Consider the following 17,475-nt stretch of genomic DNA (forward strand, 5'->3'; position numbering starts at 1 on the left):
GGGTGATGATATATATTGGCTACTATTGCCTGCTGTCAGCAAGGTATTACATGTAAAAGATGAGCTCAGTAAGAATGTGTCTGGTTTTCAAACAATAACTGAAAAGAATAGAAAGAGTCCAAATTCAGAATGCCTTACAGGGTTAGAAAAATTGTCTCTTCTTTCACCAAATATTAAGAGATAAATTTTAAAACACCTTAAGCAACAAAATCCAAAGAGACTTTTCAGCTAAGAAAGGGAATTCAGCTTTGCAGCAGATACCAAAATAAGGGACACCTGCCAATGAAGCCACAACTCAAAGTAGTCACTCTAAGTTGAGTCATATGAGAGAGAAGAAATAAGCAGGGAAACCTCGAGAGTCATGTCTAGGGAAACTCTATGTGAGTGGTAATCAGTATTTGGAACTTACTGAAAGTAATAGATTAAAAACTATCAAAATTTTGGTAGAATTGTCAAAGAAATCATGAGGCTGGTTTAAAGAAATCTGATTTGGAAAAGTCTTAATACAAACCTCTAGAAGGAAGGGACAATGAGAGCTACACACACTCCCAGAGAAGACACACTCATCAAAGTCTCTGTCTGCTGTGAGCATAAAAGGTAATGGAGCTGAGAAAGAACCTTCCAGAAGGAGAGCCAGGGGCCATGAGGAATGGTATCTAGGAAATATATCTCCCAAAGCAGGATCAGAGACACACAAGGTAATTTCTTCATCTTCAGGCTAGGATACCATTATAATGCTTGCTAACAGAATTTCAGAATCTATGGACCAGAGATTATTGTATGTCTCCCATCTTTTTCGTTTCTTTGCTTTGCTTTGCTTTGCTTTTCCTTTCTTTCTCTTCTTTTCTGAGTAGAGTTTTCTTTGTGTTTATCCCATCCCTGCTCCATCATCACTACAGTGGTAGGAAGAGCAGATAACTTTTCTATTTTGCGTATCGGTCAGTGCTTCACAAATAGCCACATCCAGCCCTCATAGGGGGATGGCATATCGCTCAGAAATCCCAAACTTAGACCTGGATCCAGTGACCAGATGGACTGTCTGCCTTGGGGGTGATATGTTCTATGTGTAGGAGGAATATGAGACAGATCCTAGTGACCAGCAGAGCAAATGATCATAGAAGTCTCTTTAGAGCCACAAAGCCCTTCTCCTCATGGACACATGCTAAACTACATTTCCCTAACTCGCTTACATTTAGGTGTGACTGAGTCTGGCTAATAGGATATAAATGTAATGATGTATACTGGTTCTAGGCCTGACCCATTAAAGCCTCCCAAGATGATCCTCTCTCTCTTTTCTTATCTGCTGGCTAGATTCAGAGATCCAGAGGAGGATTCCAAGGCCCTCAGGAATGGCAGAGCCACAAGACCAAGCAAACAACAAAAAACCTGGGTCCTATAGAAGCATGAAAGAATAAGGACAGTGAGGAGGGGACCATCAACAAAGACTTGAGAAAATCTTCCAGAACAAAAAGATGTAAGGTCTATCAAAGCAAAAATTATACCAGGCAAAGAAAACTTTATTCCAGACTATTGCAACAGGTAAGAGAAATCAGAACTAAATCTAGCTCCAACTCCACTGAAACAAACTTTGAGAGAGGCTTTAAGACCCGAGATGAGAGGACTGTAGGGCACCTGTGTTTGCTAATTGGCCTTACTCAAAGGAAAAGTAAATCTCCTTGTATTTTTTCTTTTAAAGATTTATTGATTCATTTGAGAGAGAGTGAGAGCAGAGCAAGGGGTACATAGGGAGAGGGAGAAGGTGAGAGAGAATTTTAAGCAGACTCCCTACTGAGCACGGAACCTGATGTGGGGCTTAGTCACATGATCCCAAGATCATGACCGGAACTAAAAATCAAAAGTCAGATGCTTAATCAACAGAGCCACCCAGTTACTCCAAATGTTCTTGTATCTTTATGACAGAAGGTAGTTTTATAATTTGGAGCAAGCTGCCTACCAAAGTTAGGCTTCTACCATCCCACAGAGAAGGGAAAGATGGGATCCCTATCCTCCCTGGTGATTACATTTCAAAGGGATGGTTCCCAAGGTCCTTGAGAAAGATAATCGTGGGACATAAAACTGGCAAGAGGCTTTTAAAAAATTTACATCTCAAAGGAACTTCAAAAGAATTTATAATTGCAAGCTTTTTAAAGTAAATTATCTAAGAAAAGGGAAGTGAGAAGCCTGGAGAAAGAAGTCTAACTAAAGCTTAGTCAAGCTGAGAAGAGCATGAAATCCTTCTGGTCAACTCCCTTGTTGCAAACATCCAACAAAGTCTTAGGACAGTGGAATGAAAACAGACCCACAAGAAGGCATATGATTATGAAGCTTCAGAATCATGAGAGTAATAAGATCAGAGAAAAATCAGTTCACATACAAAACAAAGATACAGATGACTTTTAACTTCTCCAGGTAACACTGGAAGCTAGAAAACAATGGAGCAGTGCTTTCAAATTTCTGAAAGAAAATAATATCCACCTCAAATCCTATACACAGCCAAACCACCAATCTAATGTAATGGCAAAATTAAGATTTTTGTACAGTGTCTATTTGGTTCTCATGCCTTTTTTTCTCATTAATCTACTGAATCTACTGTTTGTTGGGCTGGCGGGATCAGGAGGCACTAACAAATTGGCGGCGGCCCCTCCACCTTGTTGCCCCCACCTCAGAGCTTTCCCAGCAACATCAGACCATCCAGGGACAATCATCAGGGGGAGACTGGGCCTATGCAGGAAACCTGAACCGTACTTTACCCAGACCCCATATAAGGGCTTGGGCAGTTATTGCCCCAGGCCCATTTCACCAGTAATATGCCTAATACCTATCACCACATACGGACACACAACCCCTTACCCCTCCTCCCTTAAAAAGCCCACTTGCCCTCCCCTGGGCACAACTTCCCCTGCTGGAGACTCCCTTGCTCTCTCCCTCCCCTGCGGGCCATGGAACCTTGCCCAAGAGTGCGTCCCATTAAAAGCCTGTTTTGACCAACTCTTGCCTGGCCTCTCTATTTCATTTCACTACCGATCGGATTAAACCTGATATTTGGTGCTGAAACCCGGGAGGAGATCGAGGCCCCACGCTGGTGAGGAGCCTCTCTCTTCTCACCACTAGGCTCAATGGCCCCCTGGGGGTACTTTTGATTAAACCTGACATTTGGTTCCAAAACCCAGGAGGAGATCAAGCCCCCTCCCCCCCCCGCCGGCCCCCCCCCCCCCCCCCCCCCCCCCCCCGCACTGGTGGGAATCCTCTCTCCTCTCACCACCAGGACCTTAACTGAACCCAGCGCCTGGAAATGCTGGGTAAGTTCCCCAATTCCGTGTCTACATCTGAGTGGTCCTGCCTGAAGCCACAGTCACGCCAGGGCAACTCCACTGAGCCACCCGGTGGCTCTCTGCCGGTCCCTGGGGATCAGGAGACAACCTCATCCTCACGGTGATCTCTGTTTCTGTCCGTGACCCTGAGCTGCAAATGGGGACACCTGTTTTCAGTCTCCTTACCCGGCAGGAATCACGGGAACTGCCCAATCCAAATTTGACCCTAAAACTCCATTGGGTTATCTATTGGCCAATTTCAAAACTCGGGGGTTCTCACAGGATCTCAGAAAACTCCATCTTACCAAATCCTCACAGACCTGGACAATCTCTCTAGACACCAGGGCAAGTGGACCGAGGTCCCGAACTTGCAGGCTTTCTGGGACCTCTGCTCTCTCCCCTCCCCCTGCTCCCAATGCTCTACCACTCAGGTCTTTTGGCGTGGGCACCACTCCCTCCCTCCCTTCCACCTATTCCCTCAGTTCCAAAAGCCCCTGAATCCTTTCCCCCTTCCCCTCCCTCAGAGTCTCCTGAGCCCTTGGCCCATCCACCTACTTAGGGGACACCAGCCCTCCCCCCTCCTTATCCAGAACCCCCTGCCCCCTCTCCTTCTCCTCCTACCTCCCAACCACACACCTCTTTACCCGTTTCTGATCCCCGACCTTCACCTCCTACCTCCCCTCTGATCTCCACCGCACAAGATCCCACAAGGTCTCCTCCTCCCCTGACCTGGCCTGCCCCCTGCAAGAGGTGGCGGGAGCTGAAGGGGTTGTTTGGGTCCATGCCCCTTTCTCGCTCCAGGACCTTTCCCAAATTGAAAAATGGATGAGCTCTTACTCTGCTCACCCGGGAAACTATGCCAAGGAATTCCAATATTTGGCTCAGGCATATGACTTGACTTGGCATGATTTGCATGTTGTCCAGACCACAACCCTTACACCAGAGGAGAGGGAAAGTATTCAGGCTGCCGCCCGAGAGCACACCAACCAGGTCCATTTAACCGATGCTGCTGTCCCAGTCATGTGCTCAGGCAGTTCCTGCCATGGATCAGGGATGGGATTATCAGGATGGCCAAGATGGCCAGGGCGCTGCAACCACATGGCCATTGTCTCATCACTGGCACACTGGTGGCCTCTAACAAGGCCATCAACTATGATAAACTCCAGGAAATCATTCAGAACCCAGATGAAAACCCTGCAGTTTTCCTTAATAGGCTCACTGAGGAAACTGAGTAGGTACACTCAGTACACTCACCTGGACCCTGTCTCCCCAGCTGGGGCTACTGTCTTAGCGACCCATTTTATCTCTCTTTCCTCCCCCAATATCCATAAAAAAGGAAAGAAGTCTGAGGAGGGTCCTCAAACTCCCATTCCCGACCTGGTGAAATGGCATTTAAAGTCTTTAACACCCGAGAGGAAGCCGCTGAACTTAAGAGGCAGGCTAGACTCAGCCGAAGGTCCAACTCCAAGCCCCAGCCTTGGTGGCAGCCCTGCAGCCGGCGGGCTTCAGGAGCCACAGAAAGAGGGAATCAACCGCACCTCGCCTTGGGCTTCCTTCAAATGTGGAACCAAGGGACACTGGGCCCGCCAATGTCCCAATCCCAAGGAGCCAATGCGGCCATGCCCTCAATGTCAAATGATGGGCCACTGGAAATCCGACTGCCCTGGTCTTGGAGGATCCTCAGCACCTCCACATGGAGGAACCCTTGAGCTGGTAAATCCAGCCTTCCAACTACTCAGATTGGACAATGACTGATGGGGCCCAAATTCGGACACCCCCCTAACCCAGGCTGAGCCTAGGGTCCCACTCCAGGTAGCGGGTAAGTCCATCTCTTTCCTGTTGGACACGGGGGCGACCTACTCTGTTTTGCCTTCCTACTCAGGGGTCAGTTTCCCCTCTCCAGTGGAATTGATGGCACCTCCTCTATTCCAGGACTACTCTACTCCTCTCTTGCAGCCCAGATCGGTTCTTCTCACATTTCTTCCTTATAATTCCTTCCTGCCCAGCTCCCCTCCTCGGCCGGGATATCCTACACAAACTGAAGGCCACCATTAGTCTTTCTCCCTCACCCACTGTTTCTACTCACCTCCTCTTCATCAAAAACCCTGACATCTATCTATCAACTTCTCCTCATCTAAATCCTGCTGCCCTCCTATCTACCCCCTCTACTAATCCAGAACCCTTCCATTCCTGCCCTCAACTCCTGGAAGAGCTGACTCCTCCACATCCAGAACTTTCTGATCAACCCCTCCCTAACCCTAACCGAATACTCTTTATGAATGGTAGTTCTCTTATCACCCCAGATGGCCAAAGACATGCGGCATACACATTTGTTACCCTAGATGCCATCCTAGAGGCAGTTCCCTTCCCCTTAGGACAACCTCTCAGAAGGCAGAACTTATAGTTCTCACCAGGGCTCTTCACCTGTCCAAAGGGGAATGAGTTACCATCACACTAACTCCAAATATGCCTCCCTCATCACACATACACATTCTGTCCTCTGGCAAGAGCGAGGGTTTCTTACAACCAAGGGAACCCCCATAATCAATGAGCCCCTCATTTCAAAACAACTAGAGGCCCTCAGGTTTCCCACTGAAGTAGCCATTGTCCACTGTCGTGGACACGAATCCTCCAAGGACCCAGTGTCCCGGGACAACAATAAAATGGACTCCACTGCCTGAGCCACTGCCTTAGGCTCCTCACCAGCTCCCCTCCTCTTTCTCAACACACCACATTCCCTCTCTTACACAGATGAGGAAACTCAGACACTAAAAATGATAGGAAGAATAGCGGGGGGAAAAGGCTGGATCTTCATTCAAAAGAAACTCACTCTTCCAAACCATTTAGCTCCCATGATCATTTCAGACAAGCATCAATCCCTACACATTGGTCCCAAGGCCTTACACCAGTTCCTAGAACCCCTTTTCCACTATCCACATCTCCAAAAGGTTATCGGAGAGGTGCATCAGTCTTGCAAAACTTGCTCCACTGTACACGCTCAAGGCGGAATTCGCAGGCCGGAACCAATCACCAGCTCCACGGCCACCAATGTGGCTAGGACTGGCAGCTTGACTGTACCCACATGCCACGCCATAAATCCTTTTGCTACCTCTTAACCTTAGTGAACACCTTTACAGGGTGGATTGAGGCTTTCCCCCACAGCTCAGGAGATGGCGGATGTGGTGGCCACCATACTCATTGAACACATCATCCTGAGATTTGGCCTCTTGCAGACCCTACAATCTGACAATGGCCTGGCTTTCATCTCCAGCATCACCCAGCAAGTCTCAGAGAACCTAAATATTACCCAGAAACTCCATATCCCATATCACCCCCAGTCTTCAGGCCAATGGCCTTCTGAAGGAACATCTCACCAAACTTACCCTCGAAACCCACCTGTCCTGGCCAACCCTTCTCCCACTGGCTTTAACAAGGCTCAGAGCTACCCCTAGAGGGCCATCGGGTCTAGGTCCCTTTGAGCTTCTCTACAGGTGGCCCTTCCTGCTCACTCAAAATCTTCCATCATCACCTCCTCCTCTCCTATCTTACCTACCTTACCTAACTCTTCCAAGAGCCCTCCTGTGGGCCCATGCGGATTCAGTCACCCCTACTCCAGGAGACCCTTACCAGATACTCCCCAAGCCCTGGCCCCAGGGGATAGTGTCCTGCTAAAAGAACTACACCCAAAAACTTTACAGCCAAAGTGGACTGGTCCCTATACGGTGGTCCTTATGACCCCCACAGCCACCAAACTTATAGGACACCACCCATGGGTACACGTCTCTAAATTAAAGCGAGCCCCCTCACAAGATGTATGGACAGCACAACATTTGGGACCCACTCAAATACAGCTTTCATGCCAACCTCCTCCTCCTGGTCCTACCTCCTAGTCACTTCACCACTGACCTGGGTTTAGGTGGAGGTTTTACATGATGGAAACCTGGGACTAGGGAATCAGGTCTCGCTTTATTTCTACCACTGATTGTCAACCACTGGGTTGCCAGGCTCTCATCGATTTCTCCATCCCAAATTTCCAGTCAATTCCTGTATGCAGCTCTGATCTATAATCTATTTCACCTATGATCAGACCCATCCTCCCTGCCAAAATTACTGGGTTGAAACCTATGGAGGTTGTCCTTATTGCTACTGAATATTCTTTGCCTTGGCCACTTCTGTAGGGACCCTTTCACTGGCACCTTTGCAACCAATCACCCACGATGCAGCTTCTACAGACAATACAATAAGTATATCCTAACTTTTCCGGGCCCTTGGGATTCCTGCTGGGCGATGGGGGTAACCACAAAATTAAACCACTGGTCTTTTTCCTCCTGCCCTACCGTCTCTCTCCAAATCTATAGAACATACGTGCAGATCTCACTTCCACAAATCCAATCCGCTCTAAGTACAAACTCACACCATACACACACACAGGAATAACTTCTCCAAATCCACCTACAGGCTAACCCAGCTCAGGACCAGGGCCCCTTCTCCTGGATAAAACTTATCCAACAAGGCAACTTCCCTCACCAGCCTTTCCAGCTTGGGCAATCTGTCCCACTGTTTTATGTGTGCCGCCTTGGGCAAAAACCCCTGGTGGCCGTTCCCCTCCCTAATGAATTTAACTGCACCACCCCACACCCACACCTCCAGGACTCCCCCCCCCCCCCCCCCCCATTCCCTTATTCACCGACCCTCTCAACCACCAATTCCCTTTCTGTTATTCCACCCCTAACTCTTCCCCCTGCAACCTCACCCTGTCAAGTGTTACCTTTCATCATGCCCCTATCAGAGGTTTCTTTTGGTGCAATGGCACCCTTTCTAAATCTCTCAATACCTCTGCCCCTCTCTTCTGTCTCTCTGTCTCCTTGGTTCAGCGATTAACTATAGTCAGGCAGAAGTAGCCCTCCTTGGCAGCCCCCCGGAAAAGCAGAAAGAGCATTCTTTCTCCCACTAGTTATCGGGGTCTCCCTGGCCTCAACCCTGGTGGCCATGGGATTGGGGGTGGGTGCCTTAATCCACTCTGTAGATTCCACCAGGGACCTATCTGAAAGGCTTCAGATGGCCATTGAGGCCTCGGCAGAGTCTCTGGCTTCCCTCCAATGCCAGATAACCTCGGTGGCCCAGGTAACTCTCCAGAACTGATGCGCCTTGGACCTCCTCACCACAGACAAGGGCAGAGCCTGCATGTTTCTCAATGAAGAATGCTGTTACTACATCAATGAAACAGGTGTAGTTGAGACCAATCTCCACATCCTCGCCAAAGTTCGTGAGTCTCTCCAAAACCGGTAGACCCCGGTGGCCCAACTACACTCCAATCCTGGCAGACCCCACTAACCACATGACTCCTCCCCCTTCTAAGCCCACTCCTAATCATCGGCATATCATTAATGGTGGCCCCTTGAGTTCTCCGACTCATCCAGGAACAAATTTGCAAATTGTTGGTTCATCTGTCAACCAACGCCTCCTACACCCCTACTCCCACTTACCCACTTCCAAGGGACCCCAGGATGCCCCCTACTCAGCAGAAAGTAGCCAGATCTGAACTGACATCCTATAACAACAAAAGGATGGGAATGTGGGGCCAGCGGGATCAAGGGGGATTGGGAGGCACCAACAAAATGGAGGTGGACCCTCCACCTTGTTGCCCCCACCTCAGAACTTTACCAGCAACAGCAGACCATCCAGGGACATGTCATCAGGGGGAGACTAGACCTATGTAGGAAACCTGAACCATACTTTACCCAGACCCCATATAAGGGCTTAGGCAGTTATTGCCCCAGGCCCATTTCACCAGTAATATGCCTAATACCTATCACCCCATACAGACACACAACGCCTTAACCCTACCCCCTGAAAAAGCCGGTTTGCCCTCCCCTGGGTACAACTTCCCCAGCCCATGACTCCTGCTCTCTCCCTCCCCTTTGGGCCAGGGAACCTCACCCAAGAGGGCATCCCACTGAAAGCCTGTTTTGACCAACTTTGCCTGGCCTATTTCATTTCACTACCGATTGGATTAAACCTGACATTTGGTGCCAAAACCCAGGAAGAGATCGAGGTGGTGGGGAGCCTCTCTCTTCTCACCACCAGGCTCAATGGCCCCCTGAGGGTACTTTTGATTAAACCCGACACTGTTGAGACTCAGTGAAGTAATTAACCAAAAAAGAAGGAAAAGAGGAGAAACAAGAAGATTGAATACAGAAGAGAAAGAAACAAAGAATCTCCAGGCGATGGTGAAAGGAGATCTCCAGAAAATAATTGTACATCAGGCATAGGGAGTGACCATTCCAGAGTGAAGCAATCAGAAAGCACTGAGCTTCCTCCAATATTAATATAATAGCCAATACATCAGAACATCTTGGGAGGAGATTTAGATAATTGGTGCCAACTTTGGAAGTAAATTAGTAGTGAGTCTATTAAAAACTGAGCAAGTAACAAAAATCAGATCACTATTAACCCTTGAGAAACTAAAAAGGCTATATAAGAAAGGAAAAGTAATCAGAGTACACTAAATACTTCAATTGTGAATAAACGTATAGAATTATAAGAATACAATCAGTGAACATTTATCTAACCAAATGTTAATGTATCTAACACATTAAGTGGATGAGAGGCTAGGCAGGGTCCCTGTATGGTGGGGATGCAGAACAAAGAGAGCTAAATCCTCACCTAACATAATGGGATGCCACCGTAAAATTCAATGTAAAATAGGAATTTCTAAATTATTTAATTACTGCCTCTAACAGAGGGAAAGGGTCAGCAGAGCCAGCTGTCAAGCTTAGCTGGTTTTTGAAGGGAGAAGAAAGCCTTATAAAATCATCACACCTTTAAATTGTGCGTGTATAGATCCAAAACTAAGATAGAATAAATAAAATAGAATAAAAGAGTGAGAGAGGATTTTCCTTACCAGATGTTAAGGCATGCTATTAAGCAATTGTATTCAAATCAATTTGTCATTGGTGTGGTAAAGGATGAATAGTTAGTAAAACACAAAAGAGTTAAACCCAGGTTGATCCCACTCTATATGGTAAGTAACTTAATTATGAAAAAGGTGATATCTAAATTCTGTAGGGAAAGAATATCTTGGCACAAATGACCACTATCATTAAGAAAATAAAATCATGCCCCTATCTAAACAATATATTAAAATAAAGACTTATTAAATAAATTTAATAAATTATTTACATTTAAATTATTATTAAATCTATTATAGTAACATATTTAATATTATATTTAAATTATTAAATAAATTTAATATATTAAAATAAATTTAAGATACATAAAAGACTTAAACATACAATAAGAGATTTAAAAATTTAGGAAAAATAACTAAATAAAGTTGTTCTAAGAAGATAGATTTATTTGACTTTATAAAAGCAAACTGCTCTACAGGCAAAAGATGCTCTAACAAAATCAGGGAAGAAATAAGAAGTCATCTAAGAAGACATGCTTGAACTTGCAGGTAATTAGAGAAAAAGAAATGAAAGTAGCCATATCATCAATTTGTATATATCAGATTAGCAGTTTTCATTAGGGAAGCCTACTTTGATTGTGCTGCCAGGAGAAGGGACTACTAGCAGAAATGTGAGTCATTAAGAGTGTTTTTAAGAAACAATCTGCCATTATCAATTAAACTTAAAATTCATACACCCTTGGACCCAGAAATCTCCTGCATGGATATCAGTCATAGAAATAAAGTGCCAGTGAGTAACAATATCAATATGAGGATATTTATTGTAGCTTGTTAAAAACAGCAAAAACTGTCCACCTAGAGGGTTTTTTAATGGCACCATGGATGAAAACAGCTATTTCAATAGGTTAAATCACAAAAACTGAATCAACACACTCTTTTCTATTTAAATAGCATCTTTGACTTATCAAGAAAGCTAGTAATTTCCTTCCTCTTCCTTTTTTACACCCTGTCTCCTGGTTTCAATCATTTAGACACTTTGAAATCTCTGAACCCCATGTCAGCAAAATCCCTGAAACCCACAGAAACAGTCACAGGTCCAAAGCTTTTCATCAGAAGGAAATCTATTTCCGTTTCCTATACTCACCACTGTTTCCCGTTAGACCACATCTCCTTTTTTTTTTTTTTTTTAAGATTTTATTTATTTATTCTTGAGAGATAGAAGGAGAGACAGAGCCAAAGGCACAGGCAGAGACAGAGACAGAGACACAGGCAGAGGGAGAAGCAGGCTCCATGCACCGGGAGCCCGACGTGGGATTCGATCCCGGGTCTCCAGGATCGCGCCCTGGGCCAAAGGCAGGCGCCAAACCGCTGCACCACCCAGGGATCCCCCACATCTCCTTTTAATAAGAGATTACTTTGAGATTACAGGAAACTGAGAAATGATTATACTGCTAAAAAGCAGCAGTATCTAGTATAATCCTACTCCCATGTAACAATATCTTTCTCTAGAAAGGCATACACCAAACTCTCAAGAATAAGTCCCCTTGCTTGACAAAATTACCATTCATTCTTACTTTCTTCTCTCTTTTCCATAATTTCCACATTTCATTCAATAAACAGTTCTGACATCAGAAGCCATAATAAAAGTAATGTTTTAACTTAGCATTATCACAGTTCCAATTTTTTTTCTTCACCCATATTGATGCGTGTATCTAAGAGTGGGAGGGAATGAATGATCTTTTCTGAAAGATATTTATTTGAATAAGTATCTAGATGGACTAGAAAAATCTCACTAGTCAACATATAAAAATGAACTAATTTTGGGACACCTGGGTGGCTCAGTGGTTGAGCCAGTGGTTGGCTCAGTGGTTGAGCATCTGCTTTCGGCTCAGTGTGATTCTGGGATCCCATGATCAAGTCCCGCATCAGGTTCACCATGGGGACCCTGCTTCTCCCTCTGCCTATGTCTCTGCCTCTTGCTCTGTGTCTCTCATGAATAAATAAACAAAATTTAAAAAAATAAAAATGAACCAGTAAAATGGTATGGTCTGGTCCCACAAATACAATTTGTAATGTAATTTTGAAGGAAAACTTCCTTCTATTTTAATAGCTTCTAAAGCCTGAGAAACCATTCAAAGAATTATTCCCCACTTCCTTTTGTCCAGTAGCTGTGTATACAAAAGACAGATACTAATATACCTATATAAGTAAGATTTTTTCTTTTTTATTTTTTTAAAGATTTTATTTATTCATAAGAGACACACACAGAGAGAGGCAGAGACACAGGCAGAGAGAGAAGCAGACTCCATGCAGGAAGCCCAATGTGGGACCCAATCCTGGGACTCCAGGATCACGCCCTGGGCTGAAGGCAGCTGCTTAACCGCTGAGCCACCCAGGCATCCCAAGATTTTTTTCTCTAAGGATGACTCAGAGCATAACTCTATTGAAAATATATTAGCCCATAAAATCAAGTTACTGCTATTCATATGTGGGATCTTACTAAGACATAAGTCTCTATATGGTTATATCAGAAATAAAGATAATAGAAAGCATCTTGGAAAGGTCATACACAAAAGAAGTCCTAATTCCCTTAAAACAGGGGAAAATCACATGACATGTTGCCTTTGTAGGAAGAGATGTATTGAAAGCACCATGAACGTGGGGACAATGCCAAGGAGAACTAAGTCTCCATGTAAGTTGTCCTTCCGGAATCTTAAAAAAAACAAAAACAAAAAACTGAACTCATAGATACAGAGAAGAGATTGGTGGTTAACAGAGTTGAGGGCAGGAAGGAGTGGAAAATGGATGAGTCAAAAGGTCCAAATTTCCAGTTATAAAATACATAAATCATGGACATATAATGTAGTGTGGTACTATAGTTAGTTATACTACATTGCATACTTGAAAGTTGCTAAGAGATTAGATCTTAAAAGTTCTCATCACAGGAGAAAACATTTTTTGTCACTATGTACAGTGACAGAGTTAACCAGACTTACTGTGGTGATCATTTTGCAATATAAAAACTATTGAAACATTATGTTGTATACCTGAAAGTAGTATAATTTTATACATCAATTATACCTCCATAAAAAATAATAATTTGTGGAAATGCTTGAAATGGTAAGCATTTAGTACCATTTAATTCAGGTTAAATATAAGATACAGATGTAGATACAGGTAATAAAAGATACGACACAACAATACACACATATATGCTCATAAGCAAACATAGATGATAGACCAACACACAGCCAGGAATCTGAACATACAGAATCTGATGCTTATTCTAAGCCTCATGGAAATTCTTTAGACCTCAGAATGTGCTCATCTATCATAATACCAACACAATCACCAAAAAATGTCCTCCTTCTCTCTTTACAGTGAGTTTTTACAAGTCTGATGAAACAATGTAATCAGAAAGCAGCAGCGGCAGATGCCCTGGAGTAGATGTGTTCATTTTTACTACAAAGGGCTCTGGAGCCACCGTGTGGCCACATAGAACAGCAGCCCACCATTAAATCAACTCCGCAGAAACTGTGAAGTTTGAGCAGTCCAAAGTCCCCCTTCCACACTGACATGAATAATTTCCTTGATTGGAAGAAGAACCCTATCTCATCTCAGATAGAAACAATGCATAAAGCTTGCACTATTGTTTAAACCCATTTTGTGTTTTGTATTGAGTGATCCCAACTGACCACTCACCCCGTGAAGCTTGTGGTGAGTCCCTAAGGATCCTTTAGCTGCCAATCAGTAGGAGAGATAAACATGTTATCTGATGGACTAGAACATGACCAAAAAAGAGCTGTAATAGGGCTGTGTAGACAGAAATAAGGGCTTTGGGAGAAGCTAACTGGAATACAAAAGCAGGACCAAGGACAGGCTGACAGCAAGCACTGAGTGGGAGAATTCAACTCAATTTTTTGTTGGGTTTTCTTTTTGTTTTTTGTTTTTTGTCTTTTGTCTTTTGTTTTTGAGCTGCCGCTACTATGAGGCATGGTCTCTGCTAAGCGCTACAGATGTGAAGAAAGCTAACACCTTAACAAGCTCAGTGAGGAAGGAGAAATCATTAGGAAGTACTAGGGAATCATAATCAATACACTGTGTTAGAAATTCTCTAGTTAACCCGAATGAGCAGTGCTCTAGGGGAAGAAATCTACTAAGTTTATAAAGCTAATTCCTAGACATAAACTTGCTGTTAGACCAAAGAGAACTTCATATAAGCCATTTCTGGTTTAGAAGAGAAAATAAAACATTTCCTTTTCTTTTCCCCAGCAAAAAAATCTCTCAGTCTTCAGAGGCCAAGTTCAAAAGATCCACTTCACTGTATCTTCCTTAACCAACTAAATGCCAAATCATTGCTCCATCACTTCTATGCATTTTAGGCACCCCTGTCTTAGTCACCCAGTACTTGGTTCTAAGTGATTTTGTATTTTTTTTTCCCAGTGGACTGTTATTCATATATCTAACCATCCCATTTTACCCAAACAAATGTTAAGACACTCTGAAAACAGAGAACAACTCATGGATTTTTGCAGTTTCAGAGTCCTTACCTTGCATTCCCTTCAGCTGACCCTGACTCAGATCAGGCCTAAGCTCACTGTCCTTCACCCCTCCCCACCCACAAAACTGTGTGCATCTCACATTTCTCTTCTTTCTCCAAATCCCTGAGAACAAAGGGGCTTCTGCTCAAAGATAATCATTTGCTCTCTTCTCTGTTCACTTTTCTCCAGCACCTAACTCCATCAATTAGTCTCTTTTTTTCATATATCTTCAATGTGTCTCTTTGCACAGCTCTCTTCTTCTCAGCCTATAAGAAGAATCTAATCTCTCTCACCCTTAAAAGAATGTTCTTTGGCTGCTGTCCCAACTCTTCTTCCTTTCTTTTCCAACCTATTGGAGTCTGTTCCCCATTTCTGCCGTGATACATTCAGTCTGGCTTCCTTCCTCAATTGCTTTCATACAGTTAATGAAGTCATCCCAAATGTTGAATCCAACAAAATTTTTATTTCTTACTTTATTTTATTTTATTTTTTTTTTTGCATTTGACACTGTTGACCGCTTGCTCCTTAAACACTCCCCAAGGAGAAGCAGTTTATCAGCTCTTCACTATGTACTATGCTCTTTACTAAGCCTGAGAAATCAAATGAAAAGAAACAGTCCCTGCCTCCTAAGAGCTTACAGTCTAATAGAGAAGCTGTGCACAAGGTAAGGAAAGTACAGAAGTCTCTGAATCTACTTGTTCTCCTACTGAACCACATTCCTCTCTCGCTACAACAAGGGCCTCTCCAATTTTTGATCACACACCCTGGCAATATATAATATACAACCCTAATATAAATATAAGCACGTATACACAATCATAGGCTAATATCTTAAGATAATAAGGTGAGATTTGCCACTATCTATACTGCACATAAATCTACATTTCAGTCTTCCAGATGGCTTCTCAAAAATTACTTTGTAATAAAACTGACAAAGAGATTTGACTTGGAGTATGAAAAGGTGCCAGCTCAAGAAAGTGGAGAAAAGGGAACGCTTATACCCTGTTCATGGGAATGCTCACTCGTGCAGCCACTATAAAAAATGGTATGGTGAATTCCTAAACAAATTAAAAATAGAGCTACCATATGATCCAGCAATCCCACTTCTGGGTACAAGTCTGAGGGAAACAAAGTCACCATCTTGAAGAGATATCTGCACCCTCATGTTCATTGCAGTATTATTTATGACAGTCAAGACAGAGAAACAACCTAAGTGTCTATTGAAGGACGAAGAGATAAAATGTGATATATGTATATCATACAGGTATATGATATATATACACAATATATAGTATTAATTGCATAATTATATTATACATTATGTATTTGGTTTCAGATACAAACCACAGCTCACAGCTCAGTCTTGCACTGGAAGCTGTTAGTATCAAAGTGAGCTCTTATATATCTTGACCATGAGCATCCTTGTGTAGAGGTTCTGTCACATGATCTTCCTGCTGGCTCTCCAGGTATGGCTGGACATGGCAAATTCTCAGAGGGAAGACCTCTTGGTTCCACCATGGGACTCCCCCAGGGTGTTTACACACATGTTCTGGAATATCATTCAGCCATGAAAAAGAAGAAAATTCTACCATTTATGACAACATATAGAAACTGGAGGCATTATGCTAAGTGAAATAAGTAAGAGACCTAAAGGCAAACACAGAGAAAGCTCTCACATGTGGGATCTGAAAAATCTGAAATCATAGAACAGAATAGACTGGTGGTTGCTAGGAGCCAGGGCAGGGAGGTATGGAATGGATGGAAGTCATAAAAAATACAAATGTCCAGTTATAATATGAATAAAGTCCTGAGGATATAATGTACAGCATGATGACTATATTTAACAGTACTATATTGTATATTTGAAAGTTGCTGAGAATAGATCTTAAAAGTTCTCACCACACACACAAAAAAATTGTTAACAATGTGAGATCATAAATCTGTTAACTAACCTTATTGAGGTAATCATTTTGCAATATATACATATCAAATCACTATGTTATACATTGCATATAATTGCATATGTTATATGTCAGTGATATCTCAATGAAGCTGGAAAAAAATAAAAATAAAAGACAGTAACAAAACATGCCCACTCTTTCACCTTCTTTTTGTTGGCTTATGCTTTCATTATGGAGATTTATCTTCAAACTGCAATTTCTTTGCAAGAAACTTTTTTAAGTAATCTCTACGCCCAGTATGGGGCTTGAACTCACAACCCTGAAATCAAGAGTTGGATGCTCTACTGACTGAGCCAGCCAGCTACTCCCTTTACAAAAATCTTTTAAGTGACTAAGTTGGACTTTATTTTACAGGATTCAGCACAATTCTACACACACACACACACACACACACACACACACATGCACACTGCCCATATATATACATATACATTGCATTTAATGAATATTTGTTAATAAATTAATATGCATTAGGGCTTAGGTATTTTCTGTGCTGAGAAAAAATGTTTCAGGTCCTTAGGAAGACTTTAGAAACCCAAAGTGCTGTGAGAAACTGAAAATGCTGCTAAAAAATGGTTCTGGATCACTGTGCATAAACGCTCCACTCTCGAAAATATAAATAACATGTATCATATAGGTTTGCCTTCTTGGTACCCCTAGTATTGGTTTTCAGTTACGGCACCTGGCAGTTTTTTTTAATTAAAAGGAAAAATTGATTCTAAGGTAGGTAATAGGGAGTCCCATGGTGGAAC

This window comes from Vulpes lagopus, chromosome 13 (assembly GCF_018345385.1).
Source record: "Vulpes lagopus strain Blue_001 chromosome 13, ASM1834538v1, whole genome shotgun sequence".
Classification (NCBI taxonomy): domain Eukaryota; kingdom Metazoa; phylum Chordata; class Mammalia; order Carnivora; family Canidae; genus Vulpes; species Vulpes lagopus.